We start from the raw sequence: 18073 nt of genomic DNA, 5'->3' as shown, positions 1-18073 counted from the left end.
TTACCAAAATTCATCAGTTTTAGTCACTATTTAGTCACTTTTGAAATACTGCAAGTCACTTTTCTCACTTTTTTTTGCCTAGTTGCCCGCTATGAGCCCTGCTGTTCCGACTACGATGCCGTATATGCCCTTGGCTCTTAGCGCACACTTGATCTGGAATTTCCACTGCTGGAAATTTCTGCCGTCAAATTTTGTCACAGACCCAATGTCTATTTTTGTATCAGCCATTTTTGCGCAGGTTATACTTTCTCACTGGTCTTTCGTATTAAGGTTGTCGCCCACTTGCCCGGCACAGCACAGCCCGGCGCGAATGCTGACGGAAAGGATCACCGGAACCCAATCCTTTCCGGAAAAACGACGGTTCGTGCTGTGACGGACTGGCCAAATGAGCGCATCGCCGGCCAGCGCCGGCCAGCTCCTGCGAGCATTAAGTTGTCGAAACTTGTCAAAAGCATCGCTATTTTGCAATATTCTGTCAGTTGATGTTCACAGCAGATCGAGCCAAGTTGATCAAAATGGATGAAGAAAAATTAATTTGCTTAGTTCAAAAATACGAGGAACTGTATGACTTTAGTAATAGCAACTATCACAATCAACAACGTAAGGATAACGTATGGGAGGAAATTGCAGGAGAAATGAATAAACCAAGTGAGTATTTATATTTATTTATTCACACATACATTGACGGCGGTTGTACGCAGTGGTTGGAATAGTCTTGTTTGAATTTGATAAATTTTTTTTCTCGAAAAATAAACGAATGTGTGACAATATAAATCAATGTGTGTACTGTGTATCAATGTATATATCAATGTAACTTGAACTTAAATATTTTTTTTGCCTTTTCTAACCATTGCCGTTTTCCACGGCACCGAGCCGGCTTCAGAGTTGAAATAATTTTTGAATTTATTTCTAACTTCCAATGCAACTGTAGTCGAAGATCCTCCTATTCTCGATATATCCCTTAATCCTTGTGAGGTTCGATTATCTTCATCAGCTTCGGTCCAATGGCATACATCATTTCGGAGAAAGTTATGTAAACAACATGTAGCAAGAACAACTTTATCAAGGTGCTCAGGGATAAAATTCCGAAACAATTTTCTGCAATTCGTCTAGCTCTACTTAGTCTGTAATTGTATATTTTGATTTCCTCGTTATTCAGTATTTCGCTACCAGGATAAGGACGCATTAAATGTTTGTGTAAAGGAAAAGCCTCATCTCCGACGAAAACGTACGGCAAGATTTCATTAGTGCCAGGTAAAGACTTGTCTTGAGGTAAATCCAAAGTATTTCTGCACAACTTCTTGCCGATTACCGAATTTGCAAATATTCCCCCATCGCTATTTCTTCCATAAGCACCTACATCAATGGCACTGAATCTACCATGAGCATCCACAAATGCAAGTAAAACGATACTAAACGTTTTCTTGTAATTGAAATACAAGGATCCACTATTAGGCGGTTTGTCAGTAACGATGTGCTTCCCATCGATGGCAGCAACGCAGTTTGGAAAATTCCAAATTCTTTGGAAATCCCGTTCGTTTGTTAACCAAGTATCTTTTGAAGGAGTAGGCATTACCAATGGTCTCAATGTTTGCCATATGGCCTCACAAGTTCCATACACGATATCGCGAACTGTTGTTTCTCCAAGTCGGTAGCTGAATGCAATTGTTCGAAATGTGTCTCGCGTACTAAAAAACCTAGAAAAACAAGCATAATCTATTTAGATAGTGCGAATTTCAAAATTAAGTATTTTAATTTTTAGCTTCCGAATGCAAAAAAAGATGGAGCACATTGAGAGATAGCTATCGAAAATCTATGAAGTGTCAGAAGACTCAAAGTGGCGAATCAGCAGCAAAAAAAAAGTGTTGGCGTTATGATAAACGTTCTTGCGACCTTTCCTAGCAGACAGAAAGCAAATCACTAATATTGATCAATCTGATTCATCGGAAAACGAAATGCAGCAGCAAGACACCGTAGAAAGCAGTTATGCTGATGTAGATGATTTTACCAGTCCCGTCGACATTGCAACATGTTTACCAACGCCTAGATCAGAACCTAGATCCTGTAGTGCTGTCTCAAACGAATCACGAATGTCAGGACAAAAAAAATCTAATATTCGACAGACGAAAAATACACTGTCAACAGCAGCAGTTCTTCAAAATTATTTAAACGAAAAAAGCAACCAAAAAAAACCGAGACCTGAAACATCGAATACTTCCGACCCAATAACAAAATTTTTTGATTGCATGGCTGAAACGGTAAAAACGTTTTCTCCACAATTGCAAATTGAAGTGAAGTCAAAAATATTTGGGATTGTTAGCGATGCAGAAACAAGGAACATGAATTTCAGCTCGATGAGTCCACCTACAAGTCAAGAAACTGCTTTTGCTAATCAACCCCATCGATTTACGAACTCCTATCAACATAATCGGGCCACTATGCGACAAGCACAGTTTCAGCAACAGACGTATCAGACGCCATATCCGCAGCCTCAAACACAGCATCCTCCAGCTATTTCACCGACGCTCTATTCTCAACCACAAACACAACGTTCTTCAGCCTTATTATATCCGCTGTATTCTGAACACAATGATTCAGTCTTGACTCCTATTCCATCACCTTCGAATGATTTCGTCGAAGATAACGCTAAATATCACAACGCCAACAATGATAACGCAAGTATTTAAAGTACCATTTTGTATTCTATACGTTTGAATAAAAAAATAGTATTTGTAGCTGTGTACGCCTACTAAATTACTATAAAAAAAATATTTGTTTTTTCTACTTTTTAAGAATGCAGTATAATTTTTGTGTCTCGATACTTGGTATATTTACTTTGAATAAACATTTTAAAAAAGTGCAATAATGATTTATTACTTACCTTAATGCTACAGCAAGTCTTTCTTCTTTCGATATTGCTCTTCTAAATGAAGTGTTTTCAAATGTTAGTGCAGGCTCGAGAAGGTCGAGAATTTCAAAAAATTTACTGGGTGACATTCTAAAATATTGAAAAAATTTGCGCTCGTCTTCTTTTAAATCGTTAAATAGATGATGGAACTCTCCATGCCTTGCCCTCTTTTGATTAATTGGATGGACCCACATCCTTCTTTTTTTTTTCAAATTTTCTTCTTCGGCCAATAATGCGGCCACTATGATGACATCGTCATCAGAACTGCTGGCACACATGTTCTTTCACTAGTACATGTCAACTAAATGTTTTTTCAAATCATCCCTAACTTGTGGCCTGCCGGTTGTCGCCGGGCAAGTGGGCGATGCCACTAAACGTCGCCGTCAGGTGATGGACAGTACCGGGCTGTGCTGTGCCGGGCAAGTGGACAACCTTTACTCGTCGAGCACTGCGCGGAACGTAATGCAATAGTGTACTCGAACGAAAGAACGCGTGATCACGATGAGCAATTGTTTCGAACTTTTTCACTATTCGCGACTAGCTGGGCCCATAACCTGTTAAGGTTGTTATAATACATAAGTGAATATATTGTACCGGTTTGTTACTATCGGCAGATTTAATGTGAATGTTGGGCGCAATTTTTAGACTCTTCTTCTCGGTCGATTGGACATACGTCCTTGGGCCGGATACAAAAAATAAATAGGACTGGACTATGATTGCGACGTAGGAAGGAAGGATTTATAGTGGAACATAGGTTTTTATTCAGGACACACAATTATATGGGAGTGATGGGAATTTACAAACACTTTTCTTAAGGTTAAGAGGATTTCTTTCCTTTTTTCACAAATTGTTTAATTAATAACAGATATCCTTTTTTAGGGACTATCCTATCTATCTTTATAACTCTTTCTGTTTTCTCACTTTTGAAGGTTCTACTATTTTCTATACTAGAAACTCTTATACTTGTAGAGAACAACCATATCCCAGAATCTAGGCACAAGGAGGGAATTTAATGCAACCTCAATGCGTTGACTTTAGTATTCAATTGAATTTAGGGGGAAAAGATTTTTTAGGTGGTTATAGCTCCGGACAGGCAAAGAAACCGAAGCGTCTCCGCGATGCCGGCATGCGAACCAAAAATAGGGAAAAATCAGAGATCTGGACAGGCAAAGAGACCGAAGCGTCTCCGCGATGCCGGCATGCGAACCAAAAATAGGGGAAAATCAGAGATCTGGACAGGCAAAGAGACCGAAGCCACTCCGCGATGCCAGCAACTCAGATTTGTGCAGGATTTTACGGGTAAAGATCTGGACAGGCAGAGAAACCGAAGCCACTCCGCGATGCCAGCAACTTTACCGGGCAAGATTTTACGGGTAAAGATCTGGACAGGCAGAGAAACCGAAGCAACTCCGCGATGCCAGCAACTTTACCGGGCAAAAGAAGACTTTTTTGAGAGAAAACCTATTGAAGATCTAGACAGGCAGAGGGACCGAAGCCACTCCGCGATGCCAGCAACTTCGCTAGGTGATCAGGTACAAGGGATATGGTGATCCTGTTTGAGTGAGGAATTCGGTGGATTATATATCCCCTTCATCCTTTTGTTCCCACGAGAGGCCACTATTCGTTCGTATCCCTCTAGGAGTCACATATTCAACTCATCTGGTTTGCTCGGGGCCTTCTGAGGTACTCCCGGCGATCGCGAAAAAACAATTGCCAGCGCGCTTCACGTATACTGACCTACACACTTCCGTTGATCAGTATTCGTGTCTCCTACTTCTATGTATCTTTTTCTTCCTATCTTTTAGAGGATTGGGCGCACCACGTTACAATATATAGACGATACAAAAGGTTTTATTGAATATTAAAGTAAATGGTGATACAGGAGTAGCGACCAGCTGCACGCTGCGGCGGTCGGACAAACACAGACACGAGAGAGAGCGCTGGCCTCGCGGTAGAACGAATTCGCGGCAGGTGGCGCTGCGCAACTATTTCATATATAGGTATAGCTATAGAGTACGAGAGATACAAATACATCAACAATTTTTTTTAATTTCATTCTCATGACTAGACAGAGCATACTTCCGAGTTACTTCATGAATTATTTCACATTCTTCAAATTCGGATTATACAGGGTGCACCATTTAACTCTGTCACCCCGAATAACTTGCTTATTATTGATTGTACCGGAAAGTGTCACATAGAAAAGTTGTTGCATTCGAAGGGGGAAAATGAGTTCTGGAAGCGAATGTCATCTGGAGGTCATATCTTATGAGATTTCGGTGGTAGCGATGTTTTTTTGAATGGGACTACCTATTTTCTTGCTCACCACAAGAAAGCTGACATCAAAACGCATCCAACCATGTGCAACATCATGACCTTCCAATGACCTTTGGCTTCAAAATTCATGATTAAACAATGGAGGTGGGAATTCAAGGCGAATGAATTGTATCGGCACATTCAATAGTTCTTTCACCTAATTTATTTTATCAAATGCTCAAAATGTTGTCCATCGACCTGAATGCACTTGCCAATACGCATAATAAAGGATTCCCTAGCTCTGCTTATCATTTCCGGAGTAATATTTGCACACGCATTGATGATACGTTCCTTCATATTCGCCGATGTCGTTGGGACGTCTCGGTACACAGTATCCTTGATCATTCCCCAAAGAAAGAAATCAAGTGGTGTTAAGTCAGGAGAACGAGCGGTTGATGGACAACATTTTGAGTATTTGATAAAATAAATTACGTGAAAGAACTATTGAATGTGCCGATACAATTCATTCGCCTTGAATTCCCACCTCCATTGTTTAATCATGAATTTTGAAGCCGAAGGTCATCGGAAGGTCATAGTGTTGCACATGGTTGGATGCGTTTTGATGTCAGCTTTCTTGTGGTGAGCAAGAAAATAGGTAGTCCCATTTAAAAAAACATCGCTACCACCGAAATCTCATAAGATATGACCTCCAGATGACATTCGCTTCCAGAACTCATTTTCCCCCTTCGAATGCAACAACTTTTCTATGTGACACTTTCCGGTACAATCAATAATAAGCAAGTTATTCGGGGTGACAGAGTTAAATGGTGCACCCTGTATGCCTGCAAGCTAGTTAGAGTTGAATATTGTAAAAAAGTAGCAAAAAACTATATTTTTATAGACAAATCTTACTATGGATTGGGGACATGTCTTGCTAGGTGCACTCAATAAGGAATTCTCTAAGTTTTCCGATTGTGGCGGTTTCGTACTATGCTTTTTTTGTTTGGCTGAGTTGTTAAAGTTTAAAGTCAGAGGATCGGATTTCTTGCGCTAACAGATGGTGCAAGTTAATCTGAAAATTTTGTTCTGAATCAGAATTTTGGTAAAAATGACTTCAATCGTCAAAACCCAAATTTGTGAATTATAATATAGTGACAAACAAATACGCGGAGTGCAAAGTGAATTTTATTCTACAGCAAACTCAGATGCAGGGGAGGAACAACGAGACGATACGTTGACAGACAATCTCAACGCCCATGTAGCAGATGAACCGAATCCATGTGCGAAGACAGCTTCGGAGCTTGAACCTAGAAAATTTCCCATAGAAGCATCCCAGCCTGTGAAAACGAGCGAATATTTTAGACCCTATCCAGCAGTCCGCCACATGAATTCGCATCTCACAAACAATAAAAGGCTATGATCCTAACAAATGGATTGCGATGCCGTGAGGTCAAAGTGAATGGGAAGTCATTCTTTGTACACAATACCTGTAGTTTTGATGCTTTTGTACAGATATTACAAACAGCTGCAATCGATAACGACAAATACTTTGCCTTTATTCAGAGCTCTACCAACAGCACTCTTCAATTAGTACTCCAACTTATACAGAAAGGTGTAATACAACAAATATACCTTGAAAGGATGTTAATTCTTAAACGTTTCTGTCCACTAACACTCAAAGCAAGTACAGAGAAACGTATCATCTCATATTATATCGATGCAGAGCTTAGTATCGCCCATTTAGTTGAAAAAGTTATGAAGACGGAGCCAAGCATCAGCAATGTCGAAAAGTGTTCTCACTGTAGTCAACGGGCGTATCCATCTCTACTTGTAGCTCCAAATCATAAGACTATTGGGAGGCTGGGTTTCAGTAGTTTGCAAGCAGCATTGGACTTCCGATCACCTATTTATAACATTCGTTGTCGTAATCCATGCCCCGGAAAATATACACGCTTCAGAGAAGTGAATATCCACTTATTCATTGAACTAGATATACGCCCAGATATGAGAGCTACCAGCGGTTTGAAATGCAAGCTACGACAAGTACCGACGACATTACATCCGGGACAGACTGCAGAGATGACCTATGAATATAGGTTTGTCTGACTGTCATTAGTTATGTGTACTTTAAAATTTACATTTGAATAAATTAATGACTACTTGCTATACTTTTCCAGACTTGCTGGAATAGTTGCCCATATGCCGGGCCATTATGTAGCGTATTGCCTGCGCAAGACTGGATGTTGGGAACTTCACAACGACCTGAGGAAAGAAATATCAACATGCAAGTTGGACACAGAGGTCAACCCTCATCTTGCTGTGAACATCCGCACCGATAACTCTAATTAAAATGGATGCGTCTCACAAGGAATGCTTCTCAATGTGCCAACGGGGATTCCGGTCTCATATTTTTTTCGGGTGGTCGGAGGTCCTAATAAGTAAGCCCTCAAACCGTTTGCTGTGAAAATACTGTGATAATACTCACCATACTATACCATAATCTATACCTAGTACTTACCATGAAATATTCTTGTCACTCGAGAAGACGGATGTTGTCATGTTGGGGAGTTTGGTCTGGAAACTTGTCACAATTTCAAATGTTATGCTAGTATTCAAATAGAGGAAGGAGGCAATCGGAATTTTTCGAAATAGTTCCTAGTTCGTTTGTACCAATGATCTGTATTAGACTGAGTTTTTTTTGAACGACTACTGTTTTTTACTCTCAGGTCAAAATTTTGTTCTAAAGGTCGAAAATACTTCTGACGCAATGATTAAGTACTTAAGGGTCTTGGATACCAACATATATATATCATTTTTCATGCGAGATTTCGTAGTTTCAACTATTTAGGCGTATTTGCGACTTATTCGGAAAAGTGAGAGGTGCATCCTCTTTTATTAATTGCTAGGAAGGTGCTCTGGTCGGAAAAACCAGGTATTGAAGTCAAAAAACTATCAAATTGAATTTTATAAAATGCGAGGTGCGTCGTGATGATTTTCCAGCGTGGGAACCCGTCATCTCTATTTGCACCAATTATACATTAGTTTAGTCACTTGCTCACCACTATGACTACCCAGTGCACGATCCTAGCAATTAATAAAAGAGAATGCACCTCTCACTTTGTTGGAAAAGTCTAAAATACGCTCGAATACTTGAAACTAGCAAATATCTGACAATCTACGCTTTTCTGACGGCCATATTGTCTTCAGACAGGCCCACATACGGTACACTAGTGTTCGAATTTTCCGCTGCACAGCGCGCTCCAACCGCGTATTATGAATCCACTCTGGATTCGAGTGCGCGGAATAGATGTCTGTTGTGATAACAATCATTCGCATGCTTGAATGTTAGAACAGTTCTGATCATGTAAGTGATATTTATTTCAGAATTTCGAGAAACTATAAAAAAGATGATAGCATATTTCCACTTCATATTGATAATTCCAGGCATAAAATCAATGATTCATACACATCCTAAATTTAGATTTGAATGATAAAAAGTTATTATTCGGTCAAAATATATTACTATAGCGTATAAATATTCGTAGAACAAGATATAACAAACTAACTAAAATAAACAGACCCTATGTATTCCTAATATCCATGCCGTACACACAGCACATACATTACAAAAAACATAAAACGTCCTGTCAGACAAGTTTCAAAAGTAATAACATTGACATGCATAGTAAAACATATGATATCTTCGAAATGGATCACAATTTCTTTCACGGCCTTGGCTATTTTTCAAATAACAAAACCGCTCTTGAGCAGCTATCGTACACTACATTTGCTTACTTTACAGCTGAGTCCTTGGCAAAGGCAATTATCAGGTTCCAATGCTTTGCTAATCTTACATGTCGAAGTTCTAAGCTTCTTACTGTTATACTTGCTCCAGTGAGAATCACAATTCTGACTTAGTAATATCCTATCAAATATATAACAGACTATCTCAACGCTTTGGTGGGTTTTCGAAGAGCAAGATCGCTCTTGAGCAGCTGTCGTAGACTACATTTGCTCACTTTACAGCTGAGTCGGTGGCAATGGCGTGGGCGAAGACCCGAATTGGAAAATACCGCGAATATATAGAATGCATGTATGTATCCAACCCCATACTCCCAACCCCATTCCCTCCCCATTTCTGAATAACCCACCCACCTGAAAATCCCAACTGCCGAATCAACGAGCTCGGTACAGTGTAAATCACAACCAGAAATGCACAGTAAGTTGAATTCTCGGTGGTTCACTTGTCCATATTGGTATTCTAATCCACAAGAATCAGAACTTGAACTAAAAAAAAAAAGTTGAATCCAAAATCATTTTTGACGGAGTTATGATTTTTTGAAGAAACCGCCTCTCAGTTTTTCGATTGTTTATAACAAATCGAAATTTGCACCAATTCAAAAATTCTTAGGCACAAAAATCTAACTCCCCATGGACAATCGACATGCCAAATTAAAAAAATATCTGAGATGTGACTGATCCGGTTCACGTGGAATGGTCCATATTTATTGAATATTTATCCTATTCATCAAATTCGATGTATGATTAATATTCCAAGTACATAAAGATGATGGTTTTCCGTGCTCAAAAAATTCAAAAAGTTATGGAAATATTCGTTTTTCGTCATAGCTCTTTTTTCCATCAATCCACTCTCGACATGAACGATTCAAAAAAAAAAAAAAAAATATACAAATGTTATTTTGATATTTGTTATGATCAAAAATAGGGTGGACAGTTGTGTAATACACAAAATTGGCGTGCATTGTTTCTTTTACAGAAGAAGAGATGCACGGAGACGAGTGGCGGAGGATGCACCAGTTGCAGATATTGATGCGCATCCTGCTGTCGATGTGCAGATCCGTGACGAACGTCAATACACGCTTGACAAGAATGAAAGAGCTTTGCAGAATGTTCGCATCCATGCTGCGCTTGCCGATATGGGGCTCAGAAGTGATTCGAAAACATTGCTTCCGTGCGATAAAAAATTATCGACCGAAGAGCTCATCGCTGTGCTAGAAGCCGAAAACGACGATAACGAGGCATTTCCGAATTTACTTGTGGAGAGACCTGAGGATATCGATCAGGATTCAATTGATCGAGTAACAGAGAGCCTCCAGGGTAGACGAATCGTAGATTTCGCACATATGTTTCGGGATCTGCACATCAAATTCGACAATCACTGCAGAGGTGTTGAATGCTGCTTCCGAGACCTTGCCATGACAGGATCGCAACGTTTCGGACTAAAAACCAAATTCACATTCACGTGTAGAATGTGCAATTATAAAGACCATGTCTGGAGTGAAGCGCAAGACGAGGCGTGCATGGACGTCAATCGTAGTGCGGTGGCCGGTACCATAGCGATCGGGACCGGCTTCAGGCAGTTGCAGGAACAGCTCGCGGCAATGAATATTCCGTGTATGGCTAACGCGTCGTACAGAAAAAACCACGACGACGTATCGCTGGGATTTGCAGAAGCAGCTGCCAGCGAAATGAAACTTGCGGCCGAAGAGGAAAAACGGTTGGCCGTGGAAAGGGGCGACGTCGTTGATGGAATACCTTCCATTACCGTTGTGGCCGACGGAAGCCGGATGAAGCGCTCATATCGGACTGGAAAATACGATTCTCCATCAGGAGTCGGCGTTATTATTGGGTACCACAGCCGCAAGGTACTCTTTGTTGGTGTCCGAAATCGCTACTGCTCCATCTGCGCAAAGGATGAGAAAAAAAAAGTGGAGCCCCGCGCGCACGTCTGTTTCAAAAAATGGGGCAGCAATCAGAGTTCCGCGAGCATGGAAAGCGACGCCATTGTGGAGGGTTTTAAACGCAGCGTAGAGGATCACGGTTTGATTTATCGAACGTTGATCACCGACGGGGACAGCAGCGTCCTCAAACGTATACGCGATGCTAACCCTTATAAGTCTGTTGTCGTCGACAAAATAGAATGTACAAACCATCTACTCCGCAATCTTTGTATCAAAATCAAGGAAGCATCGAGGATGCATGGACCCGCACGTGTCGCTAAAAAGATACGGAAAACTGTGGAAGACAGCACGCTACAGTTCCGCGGGGCAGTAAAGAAGGCCGTAGAACATCGGTCGAAGGAACCCGGAAGCGAGACAGAAAAAATAAACAAGCTCCGCGAAGACATCCTGAATATGCCGAGTCACATATTCGGAGAGCATAAACGTTGTGCCGAACTTGCGTACTTTTGCGATGGTACGCTCAAGGAGGGCAGAGAGAACATCGTTGGTAAGCTCGTAGAGTACGGATTGTACCAGCCCGTATGTGACGCGGTAAAATACTTGAGCTTCAACTGTAAAAGTTTACTGCGTCAATTGGATAGCAACAGCGTGGAGTCTTACAACGCTGTCGTCAGCAATTTCATTGGCGGCAAAAGCGTGCACCATGGATTGATTGAGAGGTTCCTACCAAGCAAGGGTACAGGGTGCGGTTGTCAACTTCAATACGAAGAGGCCAATGACCGTACTGAACAATGCTATGGGGCTGACTCCAGGTGAGTTTACTGAATGTCTGGAGACAACCCGAAAACGTGAGAACCAGGCTGCAGTCATACGAGGTCATGGAGACAAAAAGAAACGGTTCCACGGGCCACCAGCGACGGCAACGCGTACGAGCGAGGACTACGGTACCCACTCACATAAGCCCGATTTGTCAAGGTAAGAGTTCGATGCTCAATGTGAGATACACAAGAAGCATCTCGAAGAAGCGCAGCAACAAAGAGATGAAATCGAACGTCTCACCGTGCAGCAGTCGGAATCCAATTTGTGGCTGCAGCTTCGAAAGCGAGTGCTAACGGCTTCGAACTTTGGCAAAGTGTGCAAGAGGCGGCAAACGACACCCTGCTCGAGTCTCGTTACTTCGATTTCATATCCACCATGCCTGGACAAGAACAAGGCGATCACGTACGGACGTCTGAAAGAATCCGAAGCTGTTGCGCAGTTGGAGAGCACCCTGAATGTACAAATCAAACGTTGTGGACTCTTCATAGACCCGGAAATACCTTTCCTTGGAGCTTCGCCAGACGGTTTGATCGACGAAGACGGCATCGTCGAAGTCAAGTGTCCCTACGCGGCTAGGGATATGTCACCGGAAGAAGCGATAGAGAGAAATGTATCACAACTGAAAAGTACATTCGATTCTACGGGGGCAAACATAAATAGTAGGCATAACTACTACTACCAAGTGCAAGGACAGCTCCACGTAACTCGAAGGAGGTACTGCATTTTCGCGGTGTGGACCTCACGCGGGATAAAGACGGTCAACGTCGACCGAGACGATGAATTCTGGCAAGAACGCATGGAATCGCAGCTTGTGAATTTTTATCATGATTGTTTGCTCCCAGAAATAATCGACTCTCGTCGTGAGCGGAACATGCCTATCAGGGAACCCCCATCTGTTCTGGATGCTCGATCGCGAAAGGCCTTGGACCAGGAAAAAGAAAATTTGGCAGTCTGAATGATACGGTTCTGCCAGGGTAAAGGCGTAGTCTGAAATCTTCAAATCCAAGTCGATCGGTTCTGCGACGGGAACGGCGCAGTCTAAAGACCAGATAAAGTACTTCGGCTCTGCGACGGAAACGGCGCAGTCTAAAGGCCACAATTCCAAATCAATAGGTTCTGCGAAGGGATCGGCGCAGTCCAAAGACCTTATAAGAGGCTGAATTATGGAGTACTATCAGACTATATATGTAACATCCTTTTGCGATACCACTGAGAGTGACGAATATTCAACATTTTTACGATAAATTCATTTTATACTATATACGTGAAGTGTTTTCATTCACTACACCAAATTTTTCGCGAATTTCAGGCCATCTTCGACGTATTCACATGACAGACTGCGAAATACAGTGGATATTGGCTAACACGCTCATGGTAAAAAGAAATGATTACAGCAAAGAGAAATCTACGATTTGAGACTATAGGATTCGAGTTTCCTTGTTAGGAACTTTGCTACGTACATAGAATTCACAACGTCCGTATCGGTCATTGGGAATTAGGAATTCATCACTAAACTATGTGTATTGCCATTTCCCGATCACCATAATATAAGGATATTATTGGGGTTAGCGTATTGTTGAATTTCAACTCTTTATCCTATTTTAGAAATCATCAATCCATAACGAGAACGCAGCTGCGCGTCCAGTAGTCCAATTGATAATTGAATTCGTATCCTGCCAAACACTTTTCTTTCTGTTTTATCGACTATATCTTCTACATTTTCCGGCAAGAGGGCAGGACCGATCGAGTAATGTAACGTAATGTGCAAGCAGACACCGAGAGGACAATTTAGACACTAGGATTACCAACTAATGATAACATAGAGCTTGAGTGTATAGTGATACCATTATTTATTGATAGAATTTGGATATAAGCTAACAGGTATAAGGTGGAGATGCAGAATTGACTTCAGCCAATATATACAAAGATTTTCTCACGGGGAAAAACACTTAAAATAGCTTCAACTAAAATAGAATAAACAAATACTGAAACCTTCCCATGCTTCGATACTTGAGTTCGAATACAGAGAACCGCGGAGAACCAAACCACCTCCACACTCATATCGTTTTCATATAGATACGGGGCATCTGTTTTTCACTGACGACCGCCCCCACTAACGACTCCACGTTGGGCCCGCGACCCGATCACCCCCATATAGTCTCACTTGATTGGCTGATCATTCCTTCCCACTACCCTTTTTCAGTACCAACAGTAACCAATCAGCTAGATTCACAGGCCCCGCTAGATCGTCTTAACTCCACCTCGTTTAGCAGGACCCCAAAAACCCAAAAGGCTAGGAGTTGACTCTCTATCTTGAACCCTCAGAAACTGCATCTTCACCTCCTGATAAAGAAGTTCTTGTGAGCATTTTTCAATAAATTCATTACCATCGCTAATTCTCAGTCGACGTTCAAACAAACCCGAACATCCACTTCGCGCGCTTAAGCCGAATATTCCAATATTCCCGGGCGAATAGAAACTCGAGAACCGTCCGCGAGAGTGAGGACGTTACAGTAAACATATATACATCATCGTTTCGGAGTTGCCTCCGAGGTATCCAAGACCCTTAATGTTAATATTAAGAGCTGAATTCACAGTTTTTACCTTTAGAACAAAATTTCAACCCGGGAGTAAAAAAAAAAATAGTTGTTTGAAAAAAAAGAAGTCCAATCTATATGCCGTTGTAATATAGGTATACCTAGTACTTGCCATGAAACGTTTTTATCGCTGACAAAAAATAAGACTGTGATCATAACTGTATTTAATCTAGGTAAGTAATTCTCGAGTTCCTAGCAAAGATATGATTCGAAGTTATTGATAGTACTATGTTATGATAGTATTAGAGTAGAGAACAAAGTTTATCAGAATCCTCGCCTCAAAAGATCCAAAACTTGAGCCAAATATGTCATTCTTTTAAGCAGTGCCTGATTTATGCATATCAATAATCTATATACTAATTATGCCCTAGACCCTAATACTTACCATGTAACATTTTTACCCCCTAAGAAAATGAACACTGTAATGTTTAGCTGTATCCAAGTACTTAAATTTCTAGAAAATTTTTTATCTCAAGTAATTGACTGTTATCATAATATTTAGGAAAAACCAACGCTATCAGAATTTTCAATTAAAAGTACTCGAAACTTGCGCAAAAAATTTAGCAATCCTTTCAGTAGTTTCTATCCGGTTTATAATGTTGTGGATTTGAAATTGAGTGATAAGTTAAAACTATTGATAGGGATTATCCGAAGATGCTGTATGAATTTCCCATGTATGAATCTTTATTGAAGAAAATAACCAGTTTACTTTTACATGCCATAGAATTTATTATTCTCCTTAATAATTATCCAAACAATTGATTGAACAGTTGATTTAATCATAGATATATTGTTCAATATATCTATGATTTAATCATTGAACACTGGTGTGCACTAGGCCAGGTGTGACGAGTTTGCTGTCCGCTTCTTTTTTGTCCTGTATGTACATGGATCTGGGCCTCCTCGATACCTACCTATATTTTAATACTGCTGTAACATTATAAATCTTCCTACATACTCATAGGCAATAGTATATTCCGATACAAGAGACCAAATGAGTGGTGTACACAGTGAGAGTGTGGAAGCACGAATGAGCCTGAGGCGCAGAGTATTGAAGAAGAAACAGAATAGCTCCCTTTCTGTATATTCCTTAAGTATCTCCAGAAAAAGGTGTTCAGGATGTAGTCTGAAAAAAAGAATGTCATGTATCATAAAATAGAATAGCCTATAATTCAAATTTGTTCTGATTATTAAATGCTAACTCGTTTGTGGAGGTAGCTACTCAAGTTTGAAACGAAATCAATGAAAAACAAAATATGTAAGGTTGATTCAGGTTTGTTAAAGTCTGTAAAGCAGAATGCCAATTTATAGTTAATATGAAATTATTAGTAGAGTTCGTAACAAGATGGCGAACAACAGAGTTTTGTACCAAAGAGAAATTTAATAAAAAGTCTTTTATTAAATATAAATCAACAATATTCATTGACTACGATAAAGTTGACCGGCTCAGATTTTGTGGACAGATTGTTCGAAAGATTCTAAGAACAAAAGTCCTCTGCCGAACATTCCTGTGACCGGCAGTTTCTGAGCTAAGAAGTTTCCAAGTTGACCTATCACAAAGCTTGTTCGCGACATGCCACGGCCAGCTTGGATATGTGACTATGTGGGTGCACACAGTCTTCGCACACGAACATTTGAGCGTCGTGATTGGTTACCTTGAATATCCTATAACTCGGAAGCTGTCGGTTGCAGAAGTGTTTGACACAGGACTTTTCGTTTCAGAATTTCTCGAACAATCTGTCCACAAAATCTGATCCGGTCAACCTGAATCCACCTTTATAAATGAAACATCAATCTGAAATATAGTATAGTGAAGCCTTGTTTATGCATTTACCTCTTACCGAAACATTTTTCTGACTTATATTTCATAACAGCATAGATATATTGAACTAGATCGGACAAGTTGCGAAAAGTCGGAGTCATACGGTAGTATGTTACAAAATAAGAGCTCTCAGCCTAGGGCGCCATCTGCATTTTATGGTAAAACAGGGTCTTGATCGATAACGTGAAAATTGGCGGCCAACCGCATGACCGATATGTAGGTATGATCAACAAATTCATTCGCCGACTGAAAATATCACGTGGCATATACGCGGTGACGCAATATAAAATATAATCCATTCGGACGATCCAAAATGGAGCGCAGCAATCCGACGAGATGCTCGTACCACTCGAATGACTTGAGCACCAATTGATCATATCAATATCATAGATATATTGAACATGATATCAGATATCATCACAGATATGACTGCATGCGTGATTATATGTTGGCGAAATATTTAATGTAATTGGCCAGCTGACGGTCTTTGGAAAAATAGTACTTTATGGTATCTCTTTTATGGTATTTCCATCATATTTCTATAATATTTCCTAGCGTTGCATCAATCTAGGTAGTGTTCGCGCTGTTTTCGTTTTTAATAAAAATTCAACCGCCAGAATCTAATAAAAAAAATAGCTGTTGATTGATGGATTTGTTCGGCGTATGAAAAAAAAATGCGAGCCGAACTCGCGTGGGACGGATTCCGCATCCGCATAGATCCCAGACATATTTTTGTAGGGAATTGAATGTGGCCCTAGAAAAAGGTATCCATCATTCTTTGAGAAGTCTAAAGGTTTGAAAGCGATTGAAAGTCAAAGTAGAATTCAGGGCACATTTAATGATAGAAATTAAGTCGGAGTTGGATACAAAAAGGCCACAAATCAATTTTAAAATCCAAAATTATTTTATTGAAACCACGAATCCTAAAATATAAATACAGACAATGAGTGATATTTCGATTAATAAGAGATTCTACTTGTAGGTATAATACAATAGGGTCCATCGATTTCGTCCGGCAGGGACGATGAACGCCAGTTTGCCGAATCTGAAAGTCGCAATTTTGAATTAGTAATAATCGCATGTTTCATAATCATTGTATCGATATTGGGGAACGAAGTTCTGCCGTCAGACTGGGATTTGCATCCATCGAAGCACTCTGTATCCCATTGAATCCTAGATTGGATAGTAAGCGTCACGCTACACTCGATACACATTTACGATTGTCTGACACTTTATAAGTATCGCCAGATCAAAGGCAAACACGAATCGATTGCACGCACAATCTGTATACTAGTTCGAAGGGAAAAAACATGAACAATTGTATCACAAATTTCATGGAGGAGACCAGACCGAAATGGAGTCCACTTTTCCCGGTCTTCCCCAGTTTTTTCGCTTTCGATGTGCGACAAGTTTTCGAGTTGCAAGATAACGGCAGACCAACCAAATACTGAGAACCATTGTTACAGTGAACGGTCTCATAAACCGATCACATAACATGAGATGAACGTGCGTCGGTCAACAATGTCCCAATCGCACCTGAGAGAACAGAGAGAACTATTCCTAACAGAATAGCCATACTACAGGGAGTTAAACATTTGGATTACTCCGAACGGATCGTTATCACACTAAATGCCTTCTTATTAAGAAAGTGTAAGTTGACCGACTTTTTCATACCGCGAAGTCGCTCGAGAACTTCTGCCGAATTCACAGCTCTCTTTTACACATGGGTATTAATCCCTGCAATATAACTGCACGAGCAGCTCACCCTGAACTCTCGGTAGGATCGGGACGGCTATGAATTCAACGTTCCCTTTTCACATACATATAATTATGTAATAGTAGTAAGTTATTAATATGTTCGTATTGATATGAAATTATGTAATAATAATAATATAGGAATACGTTCATATTAATAATATACCGATATCACGTAATCAATCGCAAAAAAATGGCGACTCCACGGTACTTT

This window comes from Athalia rosae, chromosome 5 (genome assembly GCF_917208135.1).
Source record: "Athalia rosae chromosome 5, iyAthRosa1.1, whole genome shotgun sequence".
Lineage (NCBI taxonomy): Eukaryota > Metazoa > Arthropoda > Insecta > Hymenoptera > Athaliidae > Athalia > Athalia rosae.
The sequence above is the reverse complement of the archived record's forward strand: the minus strand, read 5'-3'. Positions refer to the sequence as shown.